Genomic DNA, 18,673 nt, shown 5'->3' with positions numbered 1-18,673 from the left:
TTCAATAATGATTCGATATTTTTATGTTCAAATCAGTATTATTTTTGAGGTACGATTATGTCACAGTCTATTAAAAAAACAGCAAGTTTAAGTTATTGTACAAGTGTATTCTTTATAAACACTTATTTTACATTCAAATCCAACAAAACATTATAGTAGATATGTACGATCTTTTTTGTCTTATCAAAACTATTATATCTTATCATCTGTTATATATTTATATTTCATATCTATTTGCAGTTTTACATGTGTATTAGTATTTAAGTTTCAACTGCAAACTGCTTTCACAAATGTTGTAATAAGAATGAAGTTTGTGTGTTAGTTTTTCTTTGACTATTTCCATTTCTGAATTGCTCAGTGTATTCCGGTACTAGTTGTAATATAAAGATTTTCGTTTTAATTATGGAATGTATTAGTGACATTTTATCCTACAACTATTATACATATTTAACCGACTACAATTTTTCAGATGGTAGTACAGCAGATCACTTGATGCATGCCGAGACGGAAATTCACATTCCTACAACTTGGGAAAGTATCAACATCTTACATTAAACAATGGACTAGAAGATTCTGATAATAATAATGGTTTTATGCAATGTATGTGAAATGAATATAGAATGTAATCTATAGTCAATTAATAGTAGTATAACATAAAATTAGTTTCAAAAAACCCTGATCATTATATTAAGCAAATAATTCTTATTTACCATTATAAACATTCATATATTTCATTTAAGATGGCACTGCATAAACACTATGAAGCATGCTTTTACATAATAATTTATACAAATATAACAAATTCATATTTTTAGCTGCTTATAAAACACTCAATTCTCATGTTAGTGTCTTAAAACCTTTACTACTAGATTGTAAAAATGATACTTAATTACCATAATTAACATTCATATATATCATTTAAGATGACACTGCATAAACACTATGAAGCATGCTTTTACATAATAATTTATACAAATATAACAAATTCATATTTTTAGCTGCTTATAAAACACTCAATTCTCATGTTAGTGTCTTAAAACCTTTACTACTAGATTGTAAAAATGATACTTAATTACCATAATTAACATTCATATATATCATTTAAGATGACACTGCATAAACACTATGAGGCATGCTTTTACATAATAATTTATACAAATATAACAAATTCATATTTTTAGCTGCTTATAAAACACTCAATTCTCATGTTAGTGTCTTAAAACCTTTACTACTAGATTGTAAAAATGATACTTAATTACCATAATTAACATTCATATATATCATTTAAGATGACACTGCATAAACACTATGAAGCATGCATTTACATAATAATTTATACAAATATTACAAATTCATATTTTTAGCTGCTTATAAAACATTCAATTCTCATGTTAGTGTCTTAAAACCTTTACTACTAGATTGTAAAAATGCTTCTTATTTACCATTATTAACATTCATATATTTCATTGAGGCTGACACTGCATAAACACTATGAAGCATGCTTTTACATAATAATTTATACAAATATTACAAATTCATATTTTTAGCTGCTTATAAAACATTCAATTCTCATGTTAGTGTCTTAAAACCTTTACTACTAGATTGTAAAAATGCTTCTTATTTACCATTATTAACATTCATATATTTCATTGAGGCTGACACTGCATATACACTATGAAGCATGCTCTTTCATTATTATTTATACAAATATTACAAATTCATATTTTTTGCTGCTTATAAAACACTCAATTCTCATGTTAGTGTCTTAAAACCTTTAATACTAGATTGTAAAAATGATTCTTATTTATTCATTATTAATATTCATATATTTCATTGAAGCTGATACTTCATAAACAGTAGGAAGCATGGTTTTACATAAAAATTAATACAAATATTACAAATTTATATTTTTTTCATATTAAAAATCAGCAAGTTTAAGTTATTGTACAAGTATATTTTTTTTATATATTTTTTTTTCATTAAAATTCAACACAACACTCTGGTAGATTTTTATTATCTTATCTTTTTTTGCTCATCAATCATCATTATTATAATTTCTCCAACCATTATACATATTTAAATGACTTTTTTTTTTTTTAGATGGCAGTATAATAGTAGATCACACAAGGCATGCTGAGACATTTATTAACATTTTCGGAATTTGGGAAAGTTTCAACATCCCACATTGAACATGGACTTGAAGATTCTGATAATAATAATGATTTTATGCAATGTACTTGTAATGAATATAAAATGTAATTGATAGTAAATTAATAGTAGTGTATCAATTGAAATTTGTGAAAAATATGAATATAGTATTGGTAATCAAAATGAGCTTTTAATTTTCATTCTTAAAATATGCCTCAGTTTTAAAAATCTTTTTTTATTATTTCTGCGTTTTTTTCATAATTAGGTTTTCATTAAACCATAATCCAAAGTATTGTAATTTAAATCGTCTAGTTTTATCATATGCTTTACGGTACTTTTATTCAATAATGATTCGATATTTTTATGTTCAAATCAGTATTATTTTTGAGGTACGATTATGTCACAGTCTATTAAAAAAACAGCAAGTTTAAGTTATTGTACAAGTGTATTCTTTATAAACACTTATTTTACATTCAAATCCAACAAAACATTATAGTAGATATGTACGATCTTTTTTGTCTTATCAAAACTATTATATCTTATCATCTGTTATATATTTATATTTCATATCTATTTGCAGTTTTACATGTGTATTAGTATTTAAGTTTCAACTGCAAACTGCTTTCACAAATGTTGTAATAAGAATGAAGTTTGTGTGTTAGTTTTTCTTTGACTATTTCCATTTCTGAATTGCTCAGTGTATTCCGGTACTAGTTGTAATATAAAGATTTTCGTTTTAATTATGGAATGTATTAGTGACATTTTATCCTACAACTATTATACATATTTAACCGACTACAATTTTTCAGATGGTAGTACAGCAGATCACTTGATGCATGCCGAGACGGAAATTCACATTCCTACAACTTGGGAAAGTATCAACATCTTACATTAAACAATGGACTAGAAGATTCTGATAATAATAATGGTTTTATGCAATGTATGTGAAATGAATATAGAATGTAATCTATAGTCAATTAATAGTAGTATAACATAAAATTAGTTTCAAAAAACCCTGATCATTATATTAAGCAAATAATTCTTATTTACCATTATAAACATTCATATATTTCATTTAAGATGACACTGCATAAACACTATGAAGCATGCTTTTACATAATAATTTATACAAATATAACAAATTCATATTTTTAGCTGCTTATAAAACACTCAATTCTCATGTTAGTGTCTTAAAACCTTTACTACTAGATTGTAAAAATGATACTTAATTACCATAATTAACATTCATATATATCATTTAAGATGACACTGCATAAACACTATGAAGCATGCTTTTACATAATAATTTATACAAATATAACAAATTCATATTTTTAGCTGCTTATAAAACACTCAATTCTCATGTTAGTGTCTTAAAACCTTTACTACTAGATTGTAAAAATGATACTTAATTACCATAATTAACATTCATATATATCATTTAAGATGACACTGCATAAACACTATGAAGCATGCATTTACATAATAATTTATACAAATATTACAAATTCATATTTTTAGCTGCTTATAAAACATTCAATTCTCATGTTAGTGTCTTAAAACCTTTACTACTAGATTGTAAAAATGCTTCTTATTTACCATTATTAACATTCATATATTTCATTGAGGCTGACACTGCATAAACACTATGAAGCATGCTTTTACATAATAATTTATACAAATATTACAAATTCATATTTTTAGCTGCTTATAAAACATTCAATTCTCATGTTAGTGTCTTAAAACCTTTACTACTAGATTGTAAAAATGCTTCTTATTTACCATTATTAACATTCATATATTTCATTGAGGCTGACACTGCATATACACTATGAAGCATGCTCTTTCATTATTATTTATACAAATATTACAAATTCATATTTTTTGCTGCTTATAAAACACTCAATTCTCATGTTAGTGTCTTAAAACCTTTAATACTAGATTGTAAAAATGATTCTTATTTATTCATTATTAATATTCATATATTTCATTGAAGCTGATACTTCATAAACAGTAGGAAGCATGGTTTTACATAAAAATTAATACAAATATTACAAATTTATATTTTTTTCATATTAAAAATCAGCAAGTTTAAGTTATTGTACAAGTATATTTTTTTTATATATTTTTTTTTCATTAAAATTCAACACAACACTCTGGTAGATTTTTATTATCTTATCTTTTTTTGCTCATCAATCATCATTATTATAATTTCTCCAACCATTATACATATTTAAATGACTTTTTTTTTTTTAGATGGCAGTATAATAGTAGATCACACAAGGCATGCTGAGACATTTATTAACATTTTCGGAATTTGGGAAAGTTTCAACATCCCACATTGAACATGGACTTGAAGATTCTGATAATAATAATGATTTTATGCAATGTACTTGTAATGAATATAAAATGTAATTGATAGTAAATTAATAGTAGTGTATCAATTGAAATTTGTGAAAAATATGAATATAGTATTGGTAATCAAAATGAGCTTTTAATTTTCATTCTTAAAATATGCCTCAGTTTTAAAAATCTTTTTTTATTATTTCTGCGTTTTTTTCATAATTAGGTTTTCATTAAACCATAATCCAAAGTATTGTAATTTAAATCGTCTAGTTTTATCATATGCTTTACGGTACTTTTATTCAATAATGATTCGATATTTTTATGTTCAAATCAGTATTATTTTTGAGGTACGATTATGTCACAGTCTATTAAAAAAACAGCAAGTTTAAGTTATTGTACAAGTGTATTCTTTATAAACACTTATTTTACATTCAAATCCAACAAAACATTATAGTAGATATGTACGATCTTTTTTGTCTTATCAAAACTATTATATCTTATCATCTGTTATATATTTATATTTCATATCTATTTGCAGTTTTACATGTGTATTAGTATTTAAGTTTCAACTGCAAACTGCTTTCACAAATGTTGTAATAAGAATGAAGTTTGTGTGTTAGTTTTTCTTTGACTATTTCCATTTCTGAATTGCTCAGTGTATTCCGGTACTAGTTGTAATATAAAGATTTTCGTTTTAATTATGGAATGTATTAGTGACATTTTATCCTACAACTATTATACATATTTAACCGACTACAATTTTTCAGATGGTAGTACAGCAGATCACTTGATGCATGCCGAGACGGAAATTCACATTCCTACAACTTGGGAAAGTATCAACATCTTACATTAAACAATGGACTAGAAGATTCTGATAATAATAATGGTTTTATGCAATGTATGTGAAATGAATATAGAATGTAATCTATAGTCAATTAATAGTAGTATAACATAAAATTAGTTTCAAAAAACCCTGATCATTATATTAAGCAAATAATTCTTATTTACCATTATAAACATTCATATATTTCATTTAAGATGACACTGCATAAACACTATGAAGCATGCTTTTACATAATAATTTATACAAATATAACAAATTCATATTTTTAGCTGCTTATAAAACACTCAATTCTCATGTTAGTGTCTTAAAACCTTTACTACTAGATTGTAAAAATGATACTTAATTACCATAATTAACATTCATATATATCATTTAAGATGACACTGCATAAACACTATGAAGCATGCTTTTACATAATAATTTATACAAATATAACAAATTCATATTTTTAGCTGCTTATAAAACACTCAATTCTCATGTTAGTGTCTTAAAACCTTTACTACTAGATTGTAAAAATGATACTTAATTACCATAATTAACATTCATATATATCATTTAAGATGACACTGCATAAACACTATGAAGCATGCATTTACATAATAATTTATACAAATATTACAAATTCATATTTTTAGCTGCTTATAAAACATTCAATTCTCATGTTAGTGTCTTAAAACCTTTACTACTAGATTGTAAAAATGCTTCTTATTTACCATTATTAACATTCATATATTTCATTGAGGCTGACACTGCATAAACACTATGAAGCATGCTTTTACATAATAATTTATACAAATATTACAAATTCATATTTTTAGCTGCTTATAAAACATTCAATTCTCATGTTAGTGTCTTAAAACCTTTACTACTAGATTGTAAAAATGCTTCTTATTTACCATTATTAACATTCATATATTTCATTGAGGCTGACACTGCATATACACTATGAAGCATGCTCTTTCATTATTATTTATACAAATATTACAAATTCATATTTTTTGCTGCTTATAAAACACTCAATTCTCATGTTAGTGTCTTAAAACCTTTAATACTAGATTGTAAAAATGATTCTTATTTATTCATTATTAATATTCATATATTTCATTGAAGCTGATACTTCATAAACAGTAGGAAGCATGGTTTTACATAAAAATTAATACAAATATTACAAATTTATATTTTTTTCATATTAAAAATCAGCAAGTTTAAGTTATTGTACAAGTATATTTTTTTTATATATTTTTTTTTTCATTAAAATTCAACACAACACTCTGGTAGATTTTTATTATCTTATCTTTTTTTGCTCATCAATCATCATTATTATAATTTCTCCAACCATTATACATATTTAAATGACTTTTTTTTTTTTAGATGGCAGTATAATAGTAGATCACACAAGGCATGCTGAGACATTTATTAACATTTTCGGAATTTGGGAAAGTTTCAACATCCCACATTGAACATGGACTTGAAGATTCTGATAATAATAATGATTTTATGCAATGTACTTGTAATGAATATAAAATGTAATTGATAGTAAATTAATAGTAGTGTATCAATTGAAATTTGTGAAAAATATGAATATAGTATTGGTAATCAAAATGAGCTTTTAATTTTCATTCTTAAAATATGCCTCAGTTTTAAAAATCTTTTTTTTATTATTTCTGCGTTTTTTTCATAATTAGGTTTTCATTAAACCATAATCCAAAGTATTGTAATTTAAATCGTCTAGTTTTATCATATGCTTTACGGTACTTTTATTCAATAATGATTCGATATTTTTATGTTCAAATCAGTATTATTTTTGAGGTACGATTATGTCACAGTCTATTAAAAAAACAGCAAGTTTAAGTTATTGTACAAGTGTATTCTTTATAAACACTTATTTTACATTCAAATCCAACAAAACATTATAGTAGATATGTACGATCTTTTTTGTCTTATCAAAACTATTATATCTTATCATCTGTTATATATTTATATTTCATATCTATTTGCAGTTTTACATGTGTATTAGTATTTAAGTTTCAACTGCAAACTGCTTTCACAAATGTTGTAATAAGAATGAAGTTTGTGTGTTAGTTTTTCTTTGACTATTTCCATTTCTGAATTGCTCAGTGTATTCCGGTACTAGTTGTAATATAAAGATTTTCGTTTTAATTATGGAATGTATTAGTGACATTTTATCCTACAACTATTATACATATTTAACCGACTACAATTTTTCAGATGGTAGTACAGCAGATCACTTGATGCATGCCGAGACGGAAATTCACATTCCTACAACTTGGGAAAGTATCAACATCTTACATTAAACAATGGACTAGAAGATTCTGATAATAATAATGGTTTTATGCAATGTATGTGAAATGAATATAGAATGTAATCTATAGTCAATTAATAGTAGTATAACATAAAATTAGTTTCAAAAAACCCTGATCATTATATTAAGCAAATAATTCTTATTTACCATTATAAACATTCATATATTTCATTTAAGATGACACTGCATAAACACTATGAAGCATGCTTTTACATAATAATTTATACAAATATAACAAATTCATATTTTTAGCTGCTTATAAAACACTCAATTCTCATGTTAGTGTCTTAAAACCTTTACTACTAGATTGTAAAAATGATACTTAATTACCATAATTAACATTCATATATATCATTTAAGATGACACTGCATAAACACTATGAAGCATGCATTTACATAATAATTTATACAAATATTACAAATTCATATTTTTAGCTGCTTATAAAACATTCAATTCTCATGTTAGTGTCTTAAAACCTTTACTACTAGATTGTAAAAATGCTTCTTATTTACCATTATTAACATTCATATATTTCATTGAGGCTGACACTGCATAAACACTATGAAGCATGCTTTTACATAATAATTTATACAAATATTACAAATTCATATTTTTAGCTGCTTATAAAACATTCAATTCTCATGTTAGTGTCTTAAAACCTTTACTACTAGATTGTAAAAATGCTTCTTATTTACCATTATTAACATTCATATATTTCATTGAGGCTGACACTGCATATACACTATGAAGCATGCTCTTTCATTATTATTTATACAAATATTACAAATTCATATTTTTTGCTGCTTATAAAACACTCAATTCTCATGTTAGTGTCTTAAAACCTTTAATACTAGATTGTAAAAATGATTCTTATTTATTCATTATTAATATTCATATATTTCATTGAAGCTGATACTTCATAAACAGTAGGAAGCATGGTTTTACATAAAAATTAATACAAATATTACAAATTTATATTTTTTTCATATTAAAAATCAGCAAGTTTAAGTTATTGTACAAGTATATTTTTTTTATATATTTTTTTTTCATTAAAATTCAACACAACACTCTGGTAGATTTTTATTATCTTATCTTTTTTTGCTCATCAATCATCATTATTATAATTTCTCCAACCATTATACATATTTAAATGACTTTTTTTTTTTTAGATGGCAGTATAATAGTAGATCACACAAGGCATGCTGAGACATTTATTAACATTTTCGGAATTTGGGAAAGTTTCAACATCCCACATTGAACATGGACTTGAAGATTCTGATAATAATAATGATTTTATGCAATGTACTTGTAATGAATATAAAATGTAATTGATAGTAAATTAATAGTAGTGTATCAATTGAAATTTGTGAAAAATATGAATATAGTATTGGTAATCAAAATGAGCTTTTAATTTTCATTCTTAAAATATGCCTCAGTTTTAAAAATCTTTTTTTATTATTTCTGCGTTTTTTTCATAATTAGGTTTTCATTAAACCATAATCCAAAGTATTGTAATTTAAATCGTCTAGTTTTATCATATGCTTTACGGTACTTTTATTCAATAATGATTCGATATTTTTATGTTCAAATCAGTATTATTTTTGAGGTACGATTATGTCACAGTCTATTAAAAAAACAGCAAGTTTAAGTTATTGTACAAGTGTATTCTTTATAAACACTTATTTTACATTCAAATCCAACAAAACATTATAGTAGATATGTACGATCTTTTTTGTCTTATCAAAACTATTATATCTTATCATCTGTTATATATTTATATTTCATATCTATTTGCAGTTTTACATGTGTATTAGTATTTAAGTTTCAACTGCAAACTGCTTTCACAAATGTTGTAATAAGAATGAAGTTTGTGTGTTAGTTTTTCTTTGACTATTTCCATTTCTGAATTGCTCAGTGTATTCCGGTACTAGTTGTAATATAAAGATTTTCGTTTTAATTATGGAATGTATTAGTGACATTTTATCCTACAACTATTATACATATTTAACCGACTACAATTTTTCAGATGGTAGTACAGCAGATCACTTGATGCATGCCGAGACGGAAATTCACATTCCTACAACTTGGGAAAGTATCAACATCTTACATTAAACAATGGACTAGAAGATTCTGATAATAATAATGGTTTTATGCAATGTATGTGAAATGAATATAGAATGTAATCTATAGTCAATTAATAGTAGTATAACATAAAATTAGTTTCAAAAAACCCTGATCATTATATTAAGCAAATAATTCTTATTTACCATTATAAACATTCATATATTTCATTTAAGATGACACTGCATAAACACTATGAAGCATGCTTTTACATAATAATTTATACAAATATAACAAATTCATATTTTTAGCTGCTTATAAAACACTCAATTCTCATGTTAGTGTCTTAAAACCTTTACTACTAGATTGTAAAAATGATACTTAATTACCATAATTAACATTCATATATATCATTTAAGATGACACTGCATAAACACTATGAAGCATGCTTTTACATAATAATTTATACAAATATAACAAATTCATATTTTTAGCTGCTTATAAAACACTCAATTCTCATGTTAGTGTCTTAAAACCTTTACTACTAGATTGTAAAAATGATACTTAATTACCATAATTAACATTCATATATATCATTTAAGATGACACTGCATAAACACTATGAAGCATGCATTTACATAATAATTTATACAAATATTACAAATTCATATTTTTAGCTGCTTATAAAACATTCAATTCTCATGTTAGTGTCTTAAAACCTTTACTACTAGATTGTAAAAATGCTTCTTATTTACCATTATTAACATTCATATATTTCATTGAGGCTGACACTGCATAAACACTATGAAGCATGCTTTTACATAATAATTTATACAAATATTACAAATTCATATTTTTAGCTGCTTATAAAACATTCAATTCTCATGTTAGTGTCTTAAAACCTTTACTACTAGATTGTAAAAATGCTTCTTATTTACCATTATTAACATTCATATATTTCATTGAGGCTGACACTGCATATACACTATGAAGCATGCTCTTTCATTATTATTTATACAAATATTACAAATTCATATTTTTTGCTGCTTATAAAACACTCAATTCTCATGTTAGTGTCTTAAAACCTTTAATACTAGATTGTAAAAATGATTCTTATTTATTCATTATTAATATTCATATATTTCATTGAAGCTGATACTTCATAAACAGTAGGAAGCATGGTTTTACATAAAAATTAATACAAATATTACAAATTTATATTTTTTTCATATTAAAAATCAGCAAGTTTAAGTTATTGTACAAGTATATTTTTTTTATATATTTTTTTTTCATTAAAATTCAACACAACACTCTGGTAGATTTTTATTATCTTATCTTTTTTTGCTCATCAATCATCATTATTATAATTTCTCCAACCATTATACATATTTAAATGACTTTTTTTTTTTTAGATGGCAGTATAATAGTAGATCACACAAGGCATGCTGAGACATTTATTAACATTTTCGGAATTTGGGAAAGTTTCAACATCCCACATTGAACATGGACTTGAAGATTCTGATAATAATAATGATTTTATGCAATGTACTTGTAATGAATATAAAATGTAATTGATAGTAAATTAATAGTAGTGTATCAATTGAAATTTGTGAAAAATATGAATATAGTATTGGTAATCAAAATGAGCTTTTAATTTTCATTCTTAAAATATGCCTCAGTTTTAAAAATCTTTTTTTATTATTTCTGCGTTTTTTTCATAATTAGGTTTTCATTAAACCATAATCCAAAGTATTGTAATTTAAATCGTCTAGTTTTTATCATATGCTTTACGGTACTTTTATTCAATAATGATTCGATATTTTTATGTTCAAATCAGTATTATTTTTGAGGTACGATTATGTCACAGTCTATTAAAAAAACAGCAAGTTTAAGTTATTGTACAAGTGTATTCTTTATAAACACTTATTTTACATTCAAATCCAACAAAACATTATAGTAGATATGTACGATCTTTTTTGTCTTATCAAAACTATTATATCTTATCTGTTATATATTTATATTTCATATCTATTTGCAGTTTTACATGTGTATTAGTATTTAAGTTTCAACTGCAAACTGCTTTCACAAATGTTGTAATAAGAATGAAGTTTGTGTGTTAGTTTTTCTTTGACTATTTCCATTTCTGAATTGCTCAGTGTATTCCGGTACTAGTTGTAATATAAAGATTTTCGTTTTAATTATGGAATGTATTAGTGACATTTTATCCTACAACTATTATACATATTTAACCGACTACAATTTTTCAGATGGTAGTACAGCAGATCACTTGATGCATGCCGAGACGGAAATTCACATTCCTACAACTTGGGAAAGTATCAACATCTTACATTAAACAATGGACTAGAAGATTCTGATAATAATAATGGTTTTATGCAATGTATGTGAAATGAATATAGAATGTAATCTATAGTCAATTAATAGTAGTATAACATAAAATTAGTTTCAAAAAACCCTGATCATTATATTAAGCAAATAATTCTTATTTACCATTATAAACATTCATATATTTCATTTAAGATGACACTGCATAAACACTATGAAGCATGCTTTTACATAATAATTTATACAAATATAACAAATTCATATTTTTAGCTGCTTATAAAACACTCAATTCTCATGTTAGTGTCTTAAAACCTTTACTACTAGATTGTAAAAATGATACTTAATTACCATAATTAACATTCATATATATCATTTAAGATGACACTGCATAAACACTATGAAGCATGCTTTTACATAATAATTTATACAAATATAACAAATTCATATTTTTAGCTGCTTATAAAACACTCAATTCTCATGTTAGTGTCTTAAAACCTTTACTACTAGATTGTAAAAATGATACTTAATTACCATAATTAACATTCATATATATCATTTAAGATGACACTGCATAAACACTATGAAGCATGCATTTACATAATAATTTATACAAATATTACAAATTCATATTTTTAGCTGCTTATAAAACATTCAATTCTCATGTTAGTGTCTTAAAACCTTTACTACTAGATTGTAAAAATGCTTCTTATTTACCATTATTAACATTCATATATTTCATTGAGGCTGACACTGCATAAACACTATGAAGCATGCTTTTACATAATAATTTATACAAATATTACAAATTCATATTTTTAGCTGCTTATAAAACATTCAATTCTCATGTTAGTGTCTTAAAACCTTTACTACTAGATTGTAAAAATGCTTCTTATTTACCATTATTAACATTCATATATTTCATTGAGGCTGACACTGCATATACACTATGAAGCATGCTCTTTCATTATTATTTATACAAATATTACAAATTCATATTTTTTGCTGCTTATAAAACACTCAATTCTCATGTTAGTGTCTTAAAACCTTTAATACTAGATTGTAAAAATGATTCTTATTTATTCATTATTAATATTCATATATTTCATTGAAGCTGATACTTCATAAACAGTAGGAAGCATGGTTTTACATAAAAATTAATACAAATATTACAAATTTATATTTTTTTCATATTAAAAATCAGCAAGTTTAAGTTATTGTACAAGTATATTTTTTTTATATATTTTTTTTTCATTAAAATTCAACACAACACTCTGGTAGATTTTTATTATCTTATCTTTTTTTGCTCATCAATCATCATTATTATAATTTCTCCAACCATTATACATATTTAAATGACTTTTTTTTTTTTAGATGGCAGTATAATAGTAGATCACACAAGGCATGCTGAGACATTTATTAACATTTTCGGAATTTGGGAAAGTTTCAACATCCCACATTGAACATGGACTTGAAGATTCTGATAATAATAATGATTTTATGCAATGTACTTGTAATGAATATAAAATGTAATTGATAGTAAATTAATAGTAGTGTATCAATTGAAATTTGTGAAAAATATGAATATAGTATTGGTAATCAAAATGAGCTTTTAATTTTCATTCTTAAAATATGCCTCAGTTTTAAAAATCTTTTTTTATTATTTCTGCGTTTTTTTCATAATTAGGTTTTCATTAAACCATAATCCAAAGTATTGTAATTTAAATCGTCTAGTTTTATCATATGCTTTACGGTACTTTTATTCAATAATGATTCGATATTTTTATGTTCAAATCAGTATTATTTTTGAGGTACGATTATGTCACAGTCTATTAAAAAAACAGCAAGTTTAAGTTATTGTACAAGTGTATTCTTTATAAACACTTATTTTACATTCAAATCCAACAAAACATTATAGTAGATATGTACGATCTTTTTTGTCTTATCAAAACTATTATATCTTATCATCTGTTATATATTTATATTTCATATCTATTTGCAGTTTTACATGTGTATTAGTATTTAAGTTTCAACTGCAAACTGCTTTCACAAATGTTGTAATAAGAATGAAGTTTGTGTGTTAGTTTTTCTTTGACTATTTCCATTTCTGAATTGCTCAGTGTATTCCGGTACTAGTTGTAATATAAAGATTTTCGTTTTAATTATGGAATGTATTAGTGACATTTTATCCTACAACTATTATACATATTTAACCGACTACAATTTTTCAGATGGTAGTACAGCAGATCACTTGATGCATGCCGAGACGGAAATTCACATTCCTACAACTTGGGAAAGTATCAACATCTTACATTAAACAATGGACTAGAAGATTCTGATAATAATAATGGTTTTATGCAATGTATGTGAAATGAATATAGAATGTAATCTATAGTCAATTAATAGTAGTATAACATAAAATTAGTTTCAAAAAACCCTGATCATTATATTAAGCAAATAATTCTTATTTACCATTATAAACATTCATATATTTCATTTAAGATGACACTGCATAAACACTATGAAGCATGCTTTTACATAATAATTTATACAAATATAACAAATTCATATTTTTAGCTGCTTATAAAACACTCAATTCTCATGTTAGTGTCTTAAAACCTTTACTACTAGATTGTAAAAATGATACTTAATTACCATAATTAACATTCATATATATCATTTAAGATGACACTGCATAAACACTATGAAGCATGCTTTTACATAATAATTTATACAAATATTACAAATTCATATTTTTAGCTGCTTATAAAACATTCAATTCTCATGTTAGTGTCTTAAAACCTTTACTACTAGATTGTAAAAATGCTTCTTATTTACCATTATTAACATTCATATATTTCATTGAGGCTGACACTGCATATACACTATGAAGCATGCTCTTTCATTATTATTTATACAAATATTACAAATTCATATTTTTTGCTGCTTATAAAACACTCAATTCTCATGTTAGTGTCTTAAAACCTTTAATACTAGATTGTAAAAATGATTCTTATTTATTCATTATTAATATTCATATATTTCATTGAAGCTGATACTTCATAAACAGTAGGAAGCATGGTTTTACATAAAAATTAATACAAATATTACAAATTTATATTTTTTTCATATTAAAAATCAGCAAGTTTAAGTTATTGTACAAGTATATTTTTTTTATATATTTTTTTTTCATTAAAATTCAACACAACACTCTGGTAGATTTTTATTATCTTATCTTTTTTTGCTCATCAATCATCATTATTATAATTTCTCCAACCATTATACATATTTAAATGACTTTTTTTTTTTTAGATGGCAGTATAATAGTAGATCACACAAGGCATGCTGAGACATTTATTAACATTTTCGGAATTTGGGAAAGTTTCAACATCCCACATTGAACATGGACTTGAAGATTCTGATAATAATAATGATTTTATGCAATGTACTTGTAATGAATATAAAATGTAATTGATAGTAAATTAATAGTAGTGTATCAATTGAAATTTGTGAAAAATATGAATATAGTATTGGTAATCAAAATGAGCTTTTAATTTTCATTCTTAAAATATGCCTCAGTTTTAAAAATCTTTTTTTATTATTTCTGCGTTTTTTCATAATTAGGTTTTCATTAAACCATAATCCAAAGTATTGTAATTTAAATCGTCTAGTTTTATCATATGCTTTACGGTACTTTTATTCAATAATGATTCGATATTTTTATGTTCAAATCAGTATTATTTTTGAGGTACGATTATGTCACAGTCTATTAAAAAAACAGCAAGTTTAAGTTATTGTACAAGTGTATTCTTTATAAACACTTATTTTACATTCAAATCCAACAAAACATTATAGTAGATATGTACGATCTTTTTTGTCTTATCAAAACTATTATATCTTATCATCTGTTATATATTTATATTTCATATCTATTTGCAGTTTTACATGTGTATTAGTATTTAAGTTTCAACTGCAAACTGCTTTCACAAATGTTGTAATAAGAATGAAGTTTGTGTGTTAGTTTTTCTTTGACTATTTCCATTTCTGAATTGCTCAGTGTATTCCGGTACTAGTTGTAATATAAAGATTTTCGTTTTAATTATGGAATGTATTAGTGTCATTTTATCCTACAACTATTATACATATTTAACCGACTACAATTTTTCAGATGGTAGTACAGCAGATCACTTGATGCATGCCGAGACGGAAATTCACATTCCTACAACTTGGGAAAGTATCAACATCTTACATTAAACAATGGACTAGAAGATTCTGATAATAATAATGGTTTTATGCAATGTATGTGAAATGAATATAGAATGTAATCTATAGTCAATTAATAGTAGTATAACATAAAATTAGTTTCAAAAAACCCTGATCATTATATTAAGCAAATAATTCTTATTTACCATTATAAACATTCATATATTTCATTTAAGATGACACTGCATAAACACTATGAAGCATGCTTTTACATAATAATTTATACAAATATAACAAATTCATATTTTTAGCTGCTTATAAAACACTCAATTCTCATGTTAGTGTCTTAAAACCTTTACTACTAGATTGTAAAAATGATACTTAATTACCATAATTAACATTCATATATATCATTTAAGATGACACTGCATAAACACTATGAAGCATGCTTTTACATAATAATTTATACAAATATTACAAATTCATATTTTTAGCTGCTTATAAAACATTCAATTCTCATGTTAGTGTCTTAAAACCTTTACTACTAGATTGTAAAAATGCTTCTTATTTACCATTATTAACATTCATATATTTCATTGAGGCTGACACTGCATATACACTATGAAGCATGCTCTTTCATTATTATTTATACAAATATTACAAATTCATATTTTTTGCTGCTTATAAAACACTCAATTCTCATGTTAGTGTCTTAAAACCTTTAATACTAGATTGTAAAAATGATTCTTATTTATTCATTATTAATATTCATATATTTCATTGAAGCTGATACTTCATAAACAGTAGGAAGCATGGTTTTACATAAAAATTAATACAAATATTACAAATTTATATTTTTTTCATATTAAAAATCAGCAAGTTTAAGTTATTGTACAAGTATATTTTTTTTATATATTTTTTTTTCATTAAAATTCAACACAACACTCTGGTAGATTTTTATTATCTTATCTTTTTTTGCTCATCAATCATCATTATTATAATTTCTCCAACCATTATACATATTTAAATGACTTTTTTTTTTTTAGATGGCAGTATAATAGTAGATCACACAAGGCATGCTGAGACATTTATTAACATTTTCGGAATTTGGGTAAGTTTCAACATCCCACATTGAACATGGACTTGAAGATTCTGATAATAATAATGATTTTATGCAATGTACTTGTAATGAATATAAAATGTAATTGATAGTAAATTAATAGTAGTGTATCAATTGAAATTTGTGAAAAATATGAATATAGTATTGGTAATCAAATTGAGCTTTTAATTTTCATTCTTAAAATATGCCTCAGTTTTAAAAATCTTTTTTTATTATTTCTGCGTTTTTTTCATAATTAGGTTTTCATTAAACCATAATCCAAAGTATTGTAATTTAAATCGTCTAGTTTTATCATATGCTTTACGGTACTTTTATTCAATAATGATTCGATATTTTTATGTTCAAATCAGTATTATTTTTGAGGTACGATTATGTCACAGTCTATTAAAAAAACAGCAAGTTTAAGTTATTGTACAAGTGTATTCTTTATAAACACTTATTTTACATTCAAATCCAACAAAACATTATAGTAGATATGTACGATCTTTTTTGTCTTATCAAAACTATTATATCTTATCATCTGTTATATATTTATATTTCATATCTATTTGCAGTTTTACATGTGTATTAGTATTTAAGTTTCAACTGCAAACTGCTTTCACAAATGTTGTAATAAGAATGAAGTTTGTGTGTTAGTTTTTCTTTGACTATTTCCATTTCTGAATTGCTCAGTGTATTCCGGTACTAGTTGTAATATAAAGATTTTCGTTTTAATTATGGAATGTATTAGTGACATTTTATCCTACAACTATTATACATATTTAACCGACTACAATTTTTCAGATGGTAGTACAGCAGATCACTTGATGCATGCCGAGACGGAAATTCACATTCCTACAACTTGGGAAAGTATCAACATCTTACATTAAACAATGGACTAGAAGATTCTGATAATAATAATGGTTTTATGCAATGTATGTGAAATGAATATAGAATGTAATCTATAGTCAATTAATAGTAGTATAACATAAAATTAGTTTCAAAAAACCCTGATCATTATATTAAGCAAATAATTCTTATTTACCATTATAAACATTCATATATTTCATTTAAGATGACACTGCATAAACACTATGAAGCATGCTTTTACATAATAATTTATACAAATATAACAAATTCATATTTTTAGCTGCTTATAAAACACTCAATTCTCATGTTAGTGTCTTAAAACCTTTACTACTAGATTGTAAAAATGATACTTAATTACCATAATTAACATTCATATATATCATTTAAGATGACACTGCATAAACACTATGAAGCATGCTTTTACATAATAATTTATAC

This window comes from Rhopalosiphum padi, chromosome 3 (genome assembly GCF_020882245.1).
Source record: "Rhopalosiphum padi isolate XX-2018 chromosome 3, ASM2088224v1, whole genome shotgun sequence".
NCBI classification, from domain to species: domain Eukaryota; kingdom Metazoa; phylum Arthropoda; class Insecta; order Hemiptera; family Aphididae; genus Rhopalosiphum; species Rhopalosiphum padi.
The sequence above is the reverse complement of the archived record's forward strand: the minus strand, read 5'-3'. Positions refer to the sequence as shown.